Source organism: Numida meleagris, chromosome 10 (genome assembly GCF_002078875.1).
Source record: "Numida meleagris isolate 19003 breed g44 Domestic line chromosome 10, NumMel1.0, whole genome shotgun sequence".
In the NCBI taxonomy this organism is placed as follows: domain Eukaryota; kingdom Metazoa; phylum Chordata; class Aves; order Galliformes; family Numididae; genus Numida; species Numida meleagris.
Window position 1 is genome coordinate 11228909 of NC_034418.1, and position 17991 is coordinate 11246899.

At 39.6% G+C, this 17991-nt stretch overlaps 1 long non-coding RNA gene across 1 annotated transcript in view; it reads left to right on the plus strand.

Annotated features, from left to right (window-relative positions):
• Positions 12936 to 17991, plus strand: part of LOC110404589 — a 34085-nt gene continuing 29029 nt past the window's right edge. Inside the window, exon 1 of the long non-coding RNA XR_002442335.1 lies at positions 12936 to 13090. This is a non-coding gene — a long non-coding RNA (uncharacterized LOC110404589). The remainder of the gene's footprint in view (positions 13091 to 17991) is intronic.

Here is a 17991-nt window from a genome sequence, read left to right on the forward strand (position 1 = left end):
AATTCTCAAATACGTTTGGATAGCATCTTGCTGGAATTCCTGTATTTATATGCTTTCATTCTGTCATTATATATATGATTATGGATATATTCCTATATATGTATAAATCACTTTTAGTTTTAGGCTATCATCCAACAAAAACCTCCTGAAGGCTGAAGAATTCAAAATAGCTCTTCATTACTCGCAGCAAAGCACTCGTCTCTTGCATATCTGAATGCTGAAGGTTTCATTACCAGTCTGAGAATTTACTCCTTTAGATTTTCTTAAAGAAGAAAAATAACATTAAAAAAACAACAACAACAACAACAAGAGAAACCCAATGTGGAATAGTTTTGTGTTTCTTTTTATGGTATTGTTAGTGTATTGTGAAATATCATGTTACATTAGCTTGCTTTGTCTGACTCCTTTGCTCTAAGGTAGGACAAAATATGTTGTAACCTGAACTTTAAGTGCGTGGTATAGTTTTAAATCGTTTCCTATAAATAGTAGCTTTCACGAATCCACAGTATGTTAAAAAGTGGTGCAGTAGATCATTTTGAATTCTCAAGGGATAGTTCACAGAGACTGGTTTTCTGTATTACTATCCAAACATCACAAACCGTGATTCAGATTTTGCTTTCAGGGTCTTGCCTTTACAAAATAGCCTGTCCCATAGACAGTCAATCAATTCCGTGTGCTGTAATTGTGTTAAGACAGCATTGCAAAAATCTGTTTACAGCTATCTGTCCATCGATCCAGAAACAAAGCAAGAACTGAAAAACAAGAACAACTGTCAAAGCCTAAATGCTTCCTTGCTGATTCTTATAATACATAGGGTAAGATCCAGAGGTAGTGGTAGCAATTATAAATTTGACACCTGCAAATTCCTACCAGGCAGTAATATCTGAAATGGCGGTGTTAATTTCTACTCTCACAATATGAATGCTCCATGAGATTTTGTATATCTACATACGGCATTATTTAATGAGATTTCTGAAGAGATCTTTCTCAGAAATCTGTAACCCTGATTGTACTTAAAGCTGCAGTATTTATTGAACATCACCTGCATTGAACAGAATGAGAATTATGAGAGCTGGAGGAGGATGTGCCACAGACCCTTCTGAAATCAGTGAGAAGGTGGTGAATTAGCTCATCAAGGTGCTTCTGATTAAGCATGCACATTACAACTCTCCTTAGTTTTTACAGTGAAAATAATGTATCACAAATGATTCCTATGGAGGAGTCTATCATTGTCAGGTGCTGGGAAAAAAAAATGAGAAATGCAGAATGTGAAGTGGAAACCTGTGTACTGCACTCACAACCCCAAGTTTTTCATGGTTCCTTTATTACTTGTTAATGTTGGGAAGATCCTGTAGCATCTGCATGGCAAAGGCCCCTGAGCTTGTGTAACCAGGAAAGGGTCTGTAATTCCCAGGTAGGTGCAAATGAACACTTCGTTGCAATTTTGTCTGTTCTTAAATTCCTCATGAGGGGAGCGGAGGGGCAGCGCTGAGCTCTGCACTCTGTGACAGCGACTGGGCCCCACGGAACAACGTGGAGCTGTGTCAGGGGAGGGGCAGGTGGGGGTAGGGAAAGGTGCTGCCCCAAAACAGCGGTGGGTATGGAACAGGCTGCCCAGGGCAGTGGGCACAGCATGGAGTTGCCATAGGGTTTGAGTTTTGGGTGGTCCTGTATGAAACCAGGAGGTGGACTCCACGAGCCTTGTGGGCCCCTTCCAACTTGGGATATTCTGTGATTCTATGAAAATTATTTTTGATGTATAAACTTTGTCACTGGAAGTTCAGTCTGAACAGAGATGTGTCATCAATAATGAGGTCTGTTCTACAATTCATCCTTATTGGTGTACCTGTCCTCCCTGCTCCCCGTGCATTACAAGAGACTCCCAAAAATATCTGAAGCTGAAGAAAGAAACCTGCCAAACCTCTTCATTCACATTTGTTGTTCCTCAGCTTTTCCTACCTGAGGTCATGAAATTTGCATCCCCAGTGCCTTCATATGCCAGTGGTTGTGTGAGATGGAGAACTCATATCTTTGTAAAATCCCCGTATTCATTTACCCTTTGTCAATGTAGCTTTTTATTTTTAATACAGGAAAAAATGAAGCTCAGGATTACACTTCCTTGAAGAAGGTGTTTGAAATCCTAAATGAGTGCTATATTAGAGGCACTGAAAACATAATCAATGCTTTCTGTGTGGAATAGTTGTGGATTGTATTTCACTTTTAAATTGAATTTTGGAATTAAGGGTGCTGTTGCTGCAAGTGAAAGATAGCTGAATTTCTGCTTTTGCTTTTCTAAACAGAATGTTTTCATGATACATCTGGGCCCATTTGTATAAATGGCCCCAGACATCACAGTCTTATATAAAAGTGCTGCTGGTGCTCGAGCCTTGTCAGGTTTGTGCCTCCTGATCTTCACTTCAAAGAAATTGTGAGAACATGTCACTTTATCACTTTGAGGAATTAATTTGTCATCCAGGATTTTTTAATCTCTGAGAGAATAACCATTTCTGAATTGTTTGTTTTATGACTCTGCAGTGGAAGAGAGATGTTACCTGCTTTGATGTGCCTGTGACTCTCACCGCAGGGAAAAATAGCATGCAAGCAACTCAGGCACTTACAGAGCCTGAGGGGCCTGAGCACGGGGCTCAGAGGAGCTTTGTGGTGGCCAGAGGTGTGAGTGCATTTCAGCCCATCACGGTGGCACATCTGATGCCGTGTGACACGGGAGCCACCTGGGCCACAGACTGCTGGACTTCTCAGTGGAATTACTTGGGGCTGGCACGGCGTGGGTATTCAGTCACTATTTGGGTCATGCTCCGACGTAAAAACAAATGGTGCATCTTCTGTCATGCACAATGTGTCTGTTTCTCCAGAGGTAATGTTAGAGATATTTCTGACAAGAGAAGTCATATATTATTAAATAACATTTTGAGTCGTTTGATTTTGGCGGATCACTCTGATCTCTGCTTTCCTTTTTCTGCTTGGAAAGCAAGAGGTTGGAGAGACATCACAACTGACAGCTTAACTTCTATAAATATGGGAATTATTTCTGAGGCAAATGATTTAAGATGATTTAAGCACTGTGTGCTTCACAGTCTGTCCGATATCAGGAAGTCCAGTGGAAGGATTGCTAGTGTTTTTCTCTTTGGAGTGAGTCTGGAGGTTTTCAGTGTAGGCTGTGTAATTGTTGGTTGCTCAGTACCGCCCTGTCTCCTAACTCTATGCAGCCTTTTGCAAAAGAAAAATCTTTGATGTCTCTTCCTGATATTCTTCCTTGCACCAGCTTCATCCTGACACATAGTGGACCAGTGCGTTGAACATCTGTGTTTTTAGAGATGTTTTTAGTTCAACTGAAGCTGCTCAAGAACTACTGTGTTTTTAGCGTGACAGAAATCTTAGTCATTTCTGCTTTAAACTTTACACGTGTGTGTATAGGTACATGCAAATACAAATAGACAAACATGCTTGATAACTTATTTATGAAGGCTGCAATATTTAGATCATCAATACCATGCTGCAATAGTTTAGGTTTTCATCAAAATAGAAAACTTAAGGGGAAAAACCGCTTTTGTCACAGGTGTGCTAATGCAGTAGTAAAAGCTTTAAACTGGAACTGAGGGAGGTCAGAAGGATAAATCAGTTAGGTAGGAACCACAGTGAGATGGACAAAAGCCAAACATGGCAAAATAGGGGTTTTTATAGTAAGGTCACTGGAGAGATGGATAGGAAGAAGACTATATTAAATGTCCATCTTTGAATGCAAAAACCATACAGAATAACATGGAGGTACAGGAAGCTTTAAACTGCATTTTACTTGGTTTGGCAGTACATTTTTTGGAACAACTCAATGGAATATCTACACAGGATTTGCAGTGGTTGCACTGGAAAGATGCCATTGGTTAAAGGAAATCTACCTTGAAGGCAGATGCTGCCTTAGTTCCCAAATGTAATTCAGAAACTTGATGATGGGCTCAAGTAAATTCCCAAAACACAGAATTTCTTGGTAGAAATCTTCAGCAAAGGCTTTAGATGGCTATTGGGAAAGGTGGTGGTAACACAGAGAGCAAAGTTCTTGCATCTCTTACTCAGTGAGTCGTGCTGCCCATCAGGCTGGACAATATCCATCATCCAACATCCAGTTCTGGGCGTTGTTATTTTTAGAGAGCTGGAAGTGTTTGCTTTTTGTGTTGGGCTTTTCTTTTTCTTCCCTCTGGGTCAATATATGATATATGATAGCTTAAAGTCCTTCTGAGCTCCCTGTGCTGCACAAATTATCTTTTAGCTGAGCAGGGAAGTTGTTGGGATAACTGCTGGGGCCCTCCTGTAATACACCGCTTTTGTACACAGGCTTAGGTTGTGTGAGTGCAAAGCTAGGCGCTGTGACCTGTGTCTGGCAGGCTTCTAGGAAATTCCTGGCTGTATTGGAAAAAGAGCCTTAGGATTCTGGGTCAGCAGTTAGAAAAGAGTGCACTCACTTGTGCACAAATTCAAAAATTCTGGTATATAGTTGTATGCTTATGTTTACGTACTCCACATGTGTATGTAGGAACATCAATACATATAAATGTATATGTATACGCATGCACTATGTGAGCATAATTACCAGATGAAATAAATTGCCATTTAAAATGCGCCTAGTGTCGCAGAACACAGAATATTTAAGGCAGCCATGATATTAGAAGTTACTTCATGCAGGGTCCTTTTGTTATCTTTCTAATTGCTGACTCTGTTAGCAAAGGTTTAAATCAGTGGTTGTGTACATGAAAAGAAATCTGTATGAACAACCAGTTGATTTTATCCGGATTGAATTTATGATACGCTGTGGTCATCATTTATTGAAAATCAAGAGCCAGTAATAGTGGCTTCACATCAGTACAGTCAAATCACCGCTTAAATCTGAAGCTAGAATCCTTTAAATTTAATTTGTAGGCAAATTACAGCTGCCAGCTTCTCAATTTGTTTGGCTCCAAAGACAAACCTTTGTAAGAAATTGAAAATGCCAGGAGGCATCAGTCCTGCAGCTGTATTAGCGCACCATCTGAAGTGTAGCGACCGTGGACATTTTGCTGGGCCTTACTATCTTACTGCTGGAATTAATTCAGCTATTAATATTTGATTGAGTTTTTGCCTCTGACTAGACAAAACTCAATCTTTACTTCTCACTAGAAGAGCAGGTGACATCTAATTTAGTAACATTTGAAATGTGCATTTTAATAATTTGTTGATCTTCTTATAGAAGAATACCAACCAAATAAATAGAAATTGTTTTAAAATGTACTGTATGGTGCAGAAAAGAGAGCAACTTTCTGTTTTTCATGACAGCCTCAGTGAAGCAAAACAACTAATTTTAGAAATGTTTGCCTTTGAGCTATTATTTATCCAATTAAAAAAAATCTAACTTATTGTACCTAAAATCATTATCAAGTTTTAGGGAAGTAATTTCTAGATTGGATTATTTTAGTACTGGTGAAATGTTGCATTATTGATGCAGGTAAAATTGCTGGAAAGGATTCTATTGATTTTAAGCAAATCAAGTGCTCTGCAAGCTAATTTTCAGCAGCGTGGTGAGGAGTATCAAACCTTTGGCTCACCAGAAGTTAAATGTAATCCAAGCCTCATAGTAACCTGCCTGAAGTGAACATATACAGGGATATTTAATTGTGCTCACATGGAGGGGCTTGTTAATGTCAGTCATACTGCTCTTGTTGTAATGGTAGAGGTACCTGCAAGGACTGGTGCTTTATGTTGTAAGTGGATAGCAGAAGTCTTAACGCAAGCTGCCTTGTTACTAAGAGAGTTGTTCATTACGGTAGCAAGAGCGTGACACAGAACTGTCCACACACAGCATTGTAATTGTTGGTAACATGGAAGTCTTAGGTAACTAAGTAATGAGCAAAATGGTGGTGTTATCTTGTCTCTTAGCAATGTCTAAGGTCTTGCCAATCTTAACAATGATTGTTTTAAGTATTGTTCAGATCTGTCTCTGGCTATGCACTTCAAACACAGCTGCTGGAAGAGCCTTTAAAAGCCATTAATGTTTCTCCAAAGCAGTGAAATACTGAATATCTCAAGAATGAAATACACGTCACAGAAGGAAGACAATAGAAGGCTTTAGAGCACTCTAGGGTTAAATTTCCATACAGTTAACATAAGAACAGCATTTTATGTATAATATGCTTGCTTAACCTTGCTTGTAAACTCAAATACGTGTATTTCTACATGCAGGCTGATCTACAAAATGAAAGGAGGTGACTTGTATGCCAGCAATTACATGAGCATCTCCTTAAGAAAGTGAGACCACTGTGTAGGGTGGCTGCACTGTGGAAGCATGGTCTGCTCAACTCTGCAGCCCTCTGCACAAGGCAGAAGTAGAGGAAGAGGAGCTGAGTCATAGGAGCTAGAAAACAGAATCAATAAGTAAGAACAGCAGATAGCAAAGTGTGACTTGTGAGGATATATTAATTTCTGTTTCATATACATGATTTGCTGATAATATGAAATAATTGAGGAGCAAATTAATAGCAAATTGCTACAGCTGACTTATGAACTATCCTGACAGAAGAAGGCTGAGAGTGATGCCACTTCAAGATGAAGCCTGCTTTGGATTGATGGAGGGGTCAGGGTCATCCACCTGAAGTGTATGGCAGATCTTTCTCCAGACTGTCCCTATACAGTGGGGCTGAATTTCATCCATGAGCCTTACTTGTACTCTCACAGTGCTGAGAATTCTCACAGTGGTGTGCTTTAATAAAATTATATTCTGAAAGCATAGAAGACAGGAATTAGAAATTCACAGACCTGATTTTTTGGAAGTATAGCTCAGACTTCTGCGGTTTCCAGTGCCATCTCTGCAAAATACTACTACTCCTCCTACTACATAAATATTGTACTTTTGTAAGGAGCTTCAAAGCCCTACCTTGTTATTACTTATGAAGCATTTTGGTGAATCAAATCCATATGAGAAAAAGCACAAATGGTAAGACACGAACAACTTAGCTAGTGACATTAGTACTGAATTCTGAATAAAGGCCCATTCTTGTATCAAACTCGTTTTTTGAAAAAGGGGCGTTGTGTACCTGGGTATTCCTCACATCAGCAACATTACAACCAGAGTGGTACTGGAGGGCTAAATTGAGAAGCCTGAGCAGACATCAGGAAGGATGAGCTAGTATGCTGGATAATAAATCTCAGTGAAGAGAACTCTTCAGAACACAGCATGGTGCGGCCCTTAGCCACGTAATCTAGAATAGTGCACACACAGCCTGCTAGTGTTGGACCAGTTTTGTGCACAACTTAATTAAAATCCCAAGGTAAACACTTCTGTTGTGCTGACGTGCTTGTCATTCATTTCTTCTCCCCTCGTTCTGGTTTCAACTCCAACTGCTTGGACGTGCGGCATGCTATCTGCCTGGCAGCACAGGGAAGCTGCTGGGTTTGTGCAGGCACAGTGTGCCTTCTGTTCTTTGCATGGAGACCTTGAAATAAAATGGCTTGGTCAAGTCTAGGCTTCTTGCACAATGAGTGAAAGAAAAGGGCACTACTGCTCAGCTCTTAACGTCAGAAAAGTTAGGGACCTATGGAAGTGCATAACTCAGAGCTGTGTAACCAGGCAGCATCTCCCACGTAACACTCCCAACAAAACTGATCTGATGTTACCAAAAATCCTGCTTCATTAGACTTGACTGCTTAAATTGTCACATGTTTTCTCTCCTTTTCTTGTGGCTTTTAGTGGTGTAAACCCTGGAAACACTTTTTCTTCCCCCTTTGCTTTTGAAGCAACTAAAAGATACTGCGAAAGACAGAGAAATAGTGATTTAGTAAGACAGACAGGATTACCTTATCACTGCACTGGTGCGAAGCACTAATAACAAGATAAGTAAAAACACATGCTGTGAGACTTTGATTGTATATGTTTGAAATGTAGTGTTTAACTCTCATTATCTCTGATGAAAACAGACACTTTATCTCCTGTTTAAGAGTTCAAATCCTGTGATTATTCTGAAGGGTCTTTTCTGAGACATCTAATATCTCATTTACCATGTATTGTATTAGCTTGTTAGAAAAGCTGCATGTAAAACTTTGACTTCCATTGCAAATTTTGAATAGTTAGGGTGTATTATGCAGTTATATGTAATGTTTTCGTGTTTCAATCTGTGCTCTGGGTTTCAAGGAGTAAGATTGCAGAGCCGTGTTCTGTTGGGATAATGCGGAAGATATTCCTTCCAATGTGGATAATAACAGGTTGTCAAACAGTGAGGGTCTACAAACCTTAAAGTTGACAGAAGTGTAGAATTTCTTAGTGTAACTGATTCAATACGAGAAATACAGATAGAATAGACCCATTATTATAAATGAGAATGTAAAATGTCAATAGCAGCAATTACTTCTTTTACTTTTTTCATTCTCTTTTCCTAGTCTCAGTTGGCTCTGGACAGAAGAGATGATGGCAGCATAATTTAATTTGTCCTTTAGAGGATTATTAAGGAATCAAGGGGATCTATGTTACTAATTTGTACCCATGGGTTCTGTGCCTTGTGCTGGATTAAATCCTCTCTCTAGGAAAGAATGTTGTTCAAAATAAATTCTGAAGAATCACATTATCATTATTTAGCTGATCAAATTTAACCGCAGATTTAGTAGAATTTACAAAAAAATTGTTCTGAATTCTGGTGTTTCATACTCTGTATTTTAACAAATACTTCTATTTGCATTGTCAAAGACCACTTAGAAACTGTATTTTAGGTGGTTAAAGCTTTTCCCTGCTTTTCCTCCAGTGGGATGTAGGAGAGCACTCTGACAAATCTTTGGGATTCTGAGGTCTTTTGCAAGCTGAATGGAGTTCCTTACAAAATACATCTTGAGAGTGATCCGTTCTACCAGCAATGGGAATAGCCAGTATGGAAAGTGGCGTGTTACAAGATGTGTGTTCAGTTTCTGCCTCCGTCTAGGCCATGAAAACTGAATGCTTTGATTGATAGTGATTTAGGGTTTTTTGCATTACTAAGAGAAAAATATGTTAAAAAGATGTGAGAATACTCTTCCCTTTACTTCCCAAGTCTATTTTCTGCCACTGTAGCCTCACTCTGTACCTGCATGAGGCTCTTTTCTCTCCCTTGCTATTGGTTGCTGCTTGCATCTTGAGTAGGAAGAGCTGTGCCCCTAGATCACGGGTGGTTGTGTTTGGTCAAACAGGCTGATGTGCTATCTGCAGTATCTCCACTGTAACTGTCTGGGGATTTCGAGAATGATAGCTATTGCAGTGCCTTCGTTTCCTGTTCTCCCCATTTCTTCCTTAAGGCAAAGTAAAAACAATGTTTTACACTTTGGGAAAGGCTGTTAATGAGCTCCAGCAAAGTGCCTGGGTAACGTGGTCATATGTGGCTCTGGGAGATCAAGAAACTTGAAACCAGGCTTAGTGGCGCTGCCTGCAGATGGGGCAGTGGGAGCAGGATCCTCTCTTGATATATAGCACGGAAAGGAATGGTTCCAATTAGTGGTAGGGAAGCTTCAGTATTGCTGAGTGAATTCATTTCCTTTTTATGTTTGGATTTTCAAAATTAAACTGTGCTTTCTGAATATGTGTGCTTACATGGAAGAGCTGATGTTTTCGTTCTCTAAGTACTTGCTGAAATTGCATGACTACTTAGACACAAACACTCTAGTGTCTGCAAAGGGCTGGAGAACAGAAGTACAGGCTTTCAGCTTGTATGACACTTCAGAAATGCTAGTTTGGGGCCTCAGATAGAGATAGACAGAACTGGCTAAGAAGTCATTCACAAGCCACAGGCGCTCCATTGAAGGAAGAGGAATAGACTTGGCAGACAAAACAAACAATGCAGGGTGTTCTGTAAAGCCCAGCACTTTGCTTTTATTTTTCAACTCAGCTGGAAAACTACCGTGTGATTTATAGCCACAGAGATTCATAACTGTCACATCCCTGCCTCTTGGTGTTACAGGCATACCTGAAGCAGCCTTTTCCCCTAACCTGCTTTAACCAAGTTTTGTCTGCTGTTGGCTTTCAAAACCTGGCACTGACACTGTACAAATGTGGAAGTTCCTTGGGAACAATTTTTTAAAACTGTTAGAGATCTGTCTATGCAGCAAAGTTGTTACCTTGTGTACCTCTCCATCTAGAAACTGGATTCCAGATTAAAAGTGGTTAATCCAGACTGGAGTGAATTATCTCAGGAAGAAAAAGTAAAATTCTTTTTGTGTACTCTGTCTGTATGGAATAGCAGTGGCAGAAGATATAGCAGTGGTAAATATATTGGCAGAATACATTTATGAGTGTTGGGAAATTTCCCCTGCACACGCACCTCAGACACGTGTCCTAAAATGCCAGGTTTTAAAGCTACTTCTGACAGTAAGAAAGAAGTGCTCTTCCCAAAGGCTCTGCCAACTTCTGTGTCCAGTGAAATTGGAGGCATCCCCTCTCTCAACATGGACTGTTTCCTGAAACAAATCCATCTCCTCTGCCTAAGTTTTCTGCTGAAGAAGCATCTGCTCAGGCCACAGGCGATGGTGTGTTACATTTCTTGTGCTCCATAGGCCATTGAGCAGCAGCCATTGCACAAAGGATTCAATGTCTGAATTACAGTTTCTCAAATTCAGGAAGGATAAAGTTCTTTTGCAATATCTTAGGTAAAGTGCAGTGCATCAGAGCTTGTTACGCTGATGGTCCTTTACTCTGACATTTTGATTTAGTTTAAAATTCTGTTTAAACTCTACTTCTAGATAGTGGTGCTTAAATTTTTTATTGGCAGTCTCTTTAGAACGAGTCAACCCTATTTGTTTTCCTGCTGTGGATTGGCTGACAAAAATACGAAAGTAAACAGTAGCTTGGAAACAGTCTCTGAAACTTTTAAGAAACTGGGGATCTGTCAGTGGAATAAGTTCACTGGGAGAATTCAGCTCCAGTAATTTTACACCTACCCTGTTCCTTAAGGAAGAGCTATCTGACTGAAAACATTGAGATTCAATGTCCTGTGCTTACGTAACCTCCTTTTGGACTGGAAAAAAAAAAATCCAGTAAACATGTTACACTCCCATAAATGTCTTTCTGCTGGCATTGTTTTAAAACAACGTCCATGTGTACACTGTAATTTCTAAAGAGTTAAAAATCAAAGCATCTCACAAATTATGATACTTGTTTTGATAATTTCTGCAGCTGGCAATTGTCAGGGAATCATCTGTACTGGGTTGATCATTAAAAATACAACTTCATGCTGCTACCTAAGGTTTACTAGCAGAATCTATTTATTTAGGTCAATTTAGTGATGATAAGGAATGACAGAAGGGATTAACTTGCTCCTTTCTAAATTGCAAAGACTGTAATTTTCTCTCAAGATATGGTTTGTGTAATCAGATATCCAAGTAGTTTTGTCAATTGTCCAAAACACTTGAAGCCTAAGAAAGGAAGCATTCAATCTGATGTAGAGAAAATCTTACAGATACAGTATAACCTGACAATTGCTACTGTTGAGAAGAAAGGTCTACCTGTTAGAAGAAATTGTGCTGATCTTCAAAACTTTGTTTCTTGGTTATCTGAAGAATTATTAGCCTGAATTTCTTTTTTGTTAAATGGATTTTCATTCTTTAAACTGCTGTCACATTTATGCTAATGAAAAGTGTAATTTTTAAACCTACAAAATGAAAACTTGCTTAAAGCAGAAATCTATCCCGAGCCACACTGTGTAATCCTGTAGGCAGGGACTTGCTAAAACAAATACCCAGAAAGGAGCAACCCTTTTTGACAGGCACATTTGCTAGGCACGGGGGCAGTTCTTTGAGAAATTTCCTCTATATTAAGTTCAGCTGTTCACACTGCAGGGAGATTTCATTATTCATTTAACTCTTTTGGGAACAAAGGTACAGATCTAAAAATCCTTAGCCTGAAAGATGCTGAACTCCCTCAAATGTCTTTCCTTGTTATGTATCACCAGATCAGCCCACCAATTTTAACACAGAGGACCAAATGTATCCCACATGCAAGGCTTTCAAATTCAGAGAAACTAAGCTGAGGGTGAACTTGGCTATCAACAACTTTTTAGATCTAAATATCATGGTCATTGCTTAGATCCTTTCGTCCTTGATGTAGATGTCTCATAGCTCACAAAGGAGCAGGGCTATTTAAATATTCAGGGAGCAAGCAGTGCCAACGAGAGCAGCAAGAGACCTTCTCCTTCAAATGGGGAAAGGGCCAAAGAGCTCCAAATGTAAAGAGGGAAAGGAGGCACGAAACCTGCTGTGGAATAGGGTACACGATAAAACTCAAAGAAAGATCTGAGGAGGACAAAAAGCAGGCAAATCTCAAAAATGTCTACCGCTAAAGTGTCTGGGAAAATTATTTTTAATAATAAAGTGAAAAATGGAGCAGTAATGCAAAATCCCATTGCTCTGCCCAGTTACTGTGGCCCAGTTTCTGGTTAGAAGGATTGACAGTTCATCTCCATGCCACTCATCTTTAATTTTTTATTCCTTCTTTATTTTTTCCCTCTTCCTCATAAGATGTTTTAAGTTACAAGGAATTTATTTTATTACTTAGGCACAAGTACAGTTAAAAAAAGAATCAAGGAAATTTTTGTCCTTTCTCTCATCATGAAATTATTATTCGTGAGGCTTTCTGCACCTACAGTGGGAATAGGAGCCAAGACTCCACTGTCAGTGCTTCCTACTAATCCATCATGGTGTTGGGGAGGGAGGAAGCAAGTGACAGTGGTGAACGTGGTCCAGATTGAATACGAAGAGATATTAAGTAAATTCATGGTTGCATTTATAAGGACTTATCTGATAAGGGCTTTAGGCCATTGGGAAAGAGTGAGCATTTCTCTTTATAACAATGTAGTCTTAATCTACAGAGGAACTTCCTTAATTTTTTTCTTAAAATTTAACTGTGGAGCCTTACTCACATTCTACCTGTTTTTTTTTCAGAAACTGTGCAAAGCTGTTTGTCTCCCAGTCAGAGACAAATGGGAACAGCTGCTGGCGTACCAAGGCGCTGCACTGAAGGAGGCAGTCTGCAGGCATAGCTGGGGCAGCAAGAACATGGTCTGCCAAGTAACTTACTTCTTTTGGATATGTCGTAAAGCAGGTTTGGGTGATTTTTGTTTGATTTTAAGAATGTTATTTTCCTGTGATGAAGGCATCTGTAGAGTATTTTAAATGCTTCATTCAGTCTGCCAGGCCTCCAGCGCCCGGGGGGGATGTTTCTTTGAGCAAAAGCTTTCCTACAGCTGGTAGCTCCTTGAAGGTGGAACTTATTTGTCAGAAGATCACATTTCCCTCAGGGTTCTCCTGTAGGAGACACGGGAGACTTGAGTCTGTGAGGAAAGGCCGTGAAATATTTGGCTTCCTGTGTAAGCACTGGCTGCAGTGTCCCTGGATCATACAGACAGCTGCCCAAATTATGACCCCTTCTATTATTTCAGGTTAGTTGCTAGATTTACACTCCTTCAAAGCAAACATCCTTCTTTTCAGAGCTGGCACATAAAGCATGAGGGGAAGTTAGACACCATTGAATTGGCTGCAGTTTCAATGACCGGTTTGTAGCCCAAACTAACCGGCCTGGTCTTTTGAAGAGAGTAAATTACCTTGCCTAATAATGCATCTTAAACACTGTTAGAATTAAACACCAGAAAGGCATCAAATTGCTCAAGTCCATTTCAGTTACTACTAAGTGAGTTGTTTGGGTTGTTTGTAAAAGTCTCTAGAATTGCCTCATCTTTCAAAAGGACATTTATGGAGTGGTTTGATGTATTTGGAAGGGCATAGCTTTCCAAATTCTGTCAAAGAAACCATCACTCTCTGAGCAGACTTAGCATCTACCAGAATAATTGAAATAAAAAGGAAACAGTATTAGAGTCCTCTAAAGCCTGTAATGAATAATGAAAAGGCAGCAGCACTGATATTGTAACCAGATGTGTACAGTATAGAAACTGTTTTTCTGGCCAGCAAAGTCTTGTTCTCTCTGTGCATTAGAAGGCAGAATGTTGAACTGAGCCATGCTCTTGACCTCTGAATAAATATGCACCCAGTGCTCTTTCTCCAGACGACATTCTTTTCCAACCGCATCAGGAAAAGTTCCCCGAAGTATTTATTTCTGATTACTGTTTCTGCTGACTGCAGCTCTGTCACACTTTACACACAAAACATATGTTGGGACAATTCAGGTTTTATTATGGAAGCCCCTGTGGATCTGGATTATAGATTGTTTTTGTTTTTTTTTTAATCAGTCATCTCTGAAGACAAATATAAGATTTTTTCCAGCGAGTTGTGTTGGCAGGTGAGTTGTGCAGCCTGTACAGTTTGTGTTGTCCCATGGCAGTCTGCAAAGTGTCACAATTATGAAATGTGCATATTAAACTGTGAAGTGGAGGGAGAAGAGTATTTTATCTATGTAAACTATGTAACATATGAAGCCTATGGTGTATGTATACATACCTATTAGCAAAGTCAGTAATTTTCTCTATGTAATCATCCAGTACAGTGAAAGAACCCAAAGAATTGAGATGGCCAGATCCTAAGAAGTCCAAAGTGGGTAAAATGCCTGCTTTGCTGATGAACTTAAAACAGCCCCCATGTGGCAAACCAGAACTTTACCAAACTGCATAAAGCCCAGTTCCTATGTCAGTGGGAGCTAACTAGCCATTTTGCTTAACAGAAACATCCTGACTTTCCAAGCTCCTTAATCTTTATATTGAAAAGTGCTATGTAGTCTTGAAGAGATGCTTTTGATATGCACAATTTTCCTAGTAGAGTATCTGGATATGAAATAGATGTTGGTGAGTGAACATGCTTTCTTCATTTGCCAAGACTGTGGAGAGGATTACATGAAAAGTAATTCATGAGGGCAACACCATCAGGCTTTTTTTCTGCTACAAAAGAGCCTTCATGTTGCAGGCATTGCACTGATGTGGCATTTTAAAAATCTAATCTTTAATTAGCATTTATCTGTCTGTTTTCTCTTCCTTGGCGCTCAAAAACACAGACAGTATTTTGGAGTTTCTTTGTGTACGACTCATTCAGCACATTTTTCATTCAGCATGTTCTTTAGCCTGATTATTTTGGAAAACAAGTAAGTGCAGAGTTGCCTCTGGGAGGAGATGAACTCTCAACACATTCTGCTCAATCAGCCTGATGTGATTGTCACTGTGACTGACATCAGACAGCCTGCATCTCATCGACAAAGAGTTTTCCTCCCCTTTTCAATGTTCGTTTGATTTCCAGTGAAGTACACTGAGAAGACCAAAAGGCTCTGTTTACTGACTCTGCTCATGCACACTGTCTTTTTCTCTCCTGGGAAGTTACAGAAGGGGAAGAAGCAGACTGGTGTCTGGTCTGTTCTAACTTTGTACTTCAGCTGAGGAAGCCCAGGCAGACTTGGGGCAGTCTTTCTGGGATGTCAGCACCAGACCACTTGCAGTGTGGATTGCTTTAATTTCTGCCAGATGGCAGAATTTTCTTTCACTCTGAGCTTGCCTTGAATTTAAATCATCAATCTAGATGCTGCAAGCTCACATGTCAAATATATTGAGGAAACAGTTTTAAAGACATGTTATCTAGTAACTTATTTTCTAATTTGAAATCATAATGCATACTTATGGCCGCACAAGCCGTAAGGATGCAGCACATCATCACTATTATTATGGAGAAAAGGGTTACCATCTTAGGCTTGGGATTTAAGATGGATGGAGCAGTGAATGAGAGCTAGAAGGTATCTGATTTAGCGGAATTATACTTGCTTGTGTCTAAATTCTGAAATGGGAATCTGATGTATAACTGGGCTAACTTTAAATCTCCTTGACTGGGCACTGATCGCAGCAGAATAGCCTTGGAAAAGAAAACCCAAAGATTTTCAGGTAGGTTTTGCAGTCCATATTAACCTTCATTCCCACTGGTGAAAGACTCTCTGCAACTCATGAGCTGACCAGCTTAAAGCAAGCTTGTGGGGTGTCCTGCCAGTCAGAGTAATGCTTTTGACTGCAGGATCTTAAGAAATTATCTGTGGAAATCGTGTATTGTAGCTGTTAGAAACAGACTGCCTTCTTGATTGTTCTGTATGTATTCTTGCATGTTTCCATTCTAGCAAGGGTGTCTGTTGTGTGTGTTTATACTTTCTTCAGTGTTTTTTAGTCTGAGAGATTTTTCATCCACCAATTTCAAAGCCTGTTGATATTACACTGCCAAAATGCAGGGCTTGGAGCACAAAATAGGGAAGTGACTTACTGCAGCCTTCTTAATAACTTTTAACAGCTTACAGTTCTTCTAAATACCAAGCCAGAGCTCTGTCTGGTAGGCTACTCTGCATTTTGAGATTTCCTACAGATATGGCAAGTATATATTAAAAAGCCTGCACCAGAACACAGGATTAAAAGGCGATACACGAAGTACAATATCCTCCAAGTATTTGAAGGGAGGGAAGCAGTTGGAGGGTGACAGTCTGTTCCCTGGCAACTTCTGACATTTGTGTTAATTCTCTGTTGGAATGAAAAATAAGCCTTTTGAACTCTTCATGTAAATTGAACTGTTGAAAAACCTGTTTTCAGATTTAAACCAGAGCATGAGAGCATCTGGGTTCCTGGAGTACTGTGCCATTTGTCCTGGATCAGATGGTTGAAATGTGGCCCTGGCACATGGGGGATTGTGGTCCAGGTTTCTCCTTTATTTAATCACAGGATTTGAATAAGTTTTTAGAGTGTACTCTGATTTTATTAGAGCCAAAAGATGGTCTGCATAGGCATTACTAGAGTGGCAAGGTTTGTTAGAAGGTCATGCCATGCCTAATATTTTTGGGCTTTGTGTTTCCTGCTTTCATCTTTCTTTGACATCCTTTTTCCATCTAAGAATTAGAAAACTGTGTAATCATTGTTCCTGTTCTTCATACGCTCAAAAAATAAAGCTCCTCATCCCAGTAACTTGGACCTTGATCTAGTTAGGCATTCATAACTAAGTATATTTGAATCCCTATTCAGAACTGGAAGGAATTCAGTCCATTCACAGTCTTAAGGTAAAGTATGAGTTAAGTAAAGTGTTGAATTGAATTGCAAACTGGTTGATGTCATAGATGAAGGCTACCATATTGTAGGTTATGTCCCTCAAGAGGAAAATAAAGAAGGACTTCTTTCTCTTTGTTTTTTCCTCCTCCATTCATTTGCAGTGCTCTACAGCCTTTTGAGTCTGCTGGCTTTGACTGTTTTGCACTCACACTTCCTGCTGTCAGAATTGGCCGAGCTATTGTGTGATGTTTGGTTAAGTTGCAAGATGGCTCAGTTTTGTTTTCAAAGAGCACATACCTGGGTGAGACAGAATAACACATATTGATTTTTGGGCTGTTTGTAAAAAAGATTTCTTGGTCTTGAGTACATGAAAGCAGAAATGAGGCATTGTGTGAAGTTAAAAGCAGAATGCATTCTTTCTGAAATCAGAAACTGCTGATACTTCCATATGGTATGCCAGAAAAGTTTTATTAGTCTTCCATAGGCTTTTCACTTCTTCCAGATCCCTGCAAAATGGAGAGGCCGCTCCCTCTGATTTTCTTGCCAAGTTTAAATATGAATCTACTGTTTATCCAGACTGCACTGGCTTTAACAAATGATTTACATTGCTTAGTTTCCTTTTGTCCTGTACGTTGGATTTAGTGCCTGTTGAAGTGGCGTTGGGATTTGCTGGAGGAAAGACATTTCAGACTTTGCTTTTAGGCATTGTTTCTTTTAGGAACAGGAGGTAGGAGGAACTGACCCTGTTAGGTGACATCTGTGGGCAAAAAAAAAAAAAAGCAAAAAACCAAAGCTTTTCCTTTAAATTTGATCTCCTTGAGTGCTATTTTAGATCATTTGATTGTCACTTTTTGTGCCAGGTGACAACTGTCTTAAGAGAACGACTCAATTTTCTTCTTTATTATGCGCAGGTCCTTTCCCAAGAGTAGGTATTTATCTATTAGAGATAAGATAACAGATCTCAAGTTGAAAAAGTTTATATGACAGTAATTGAAGC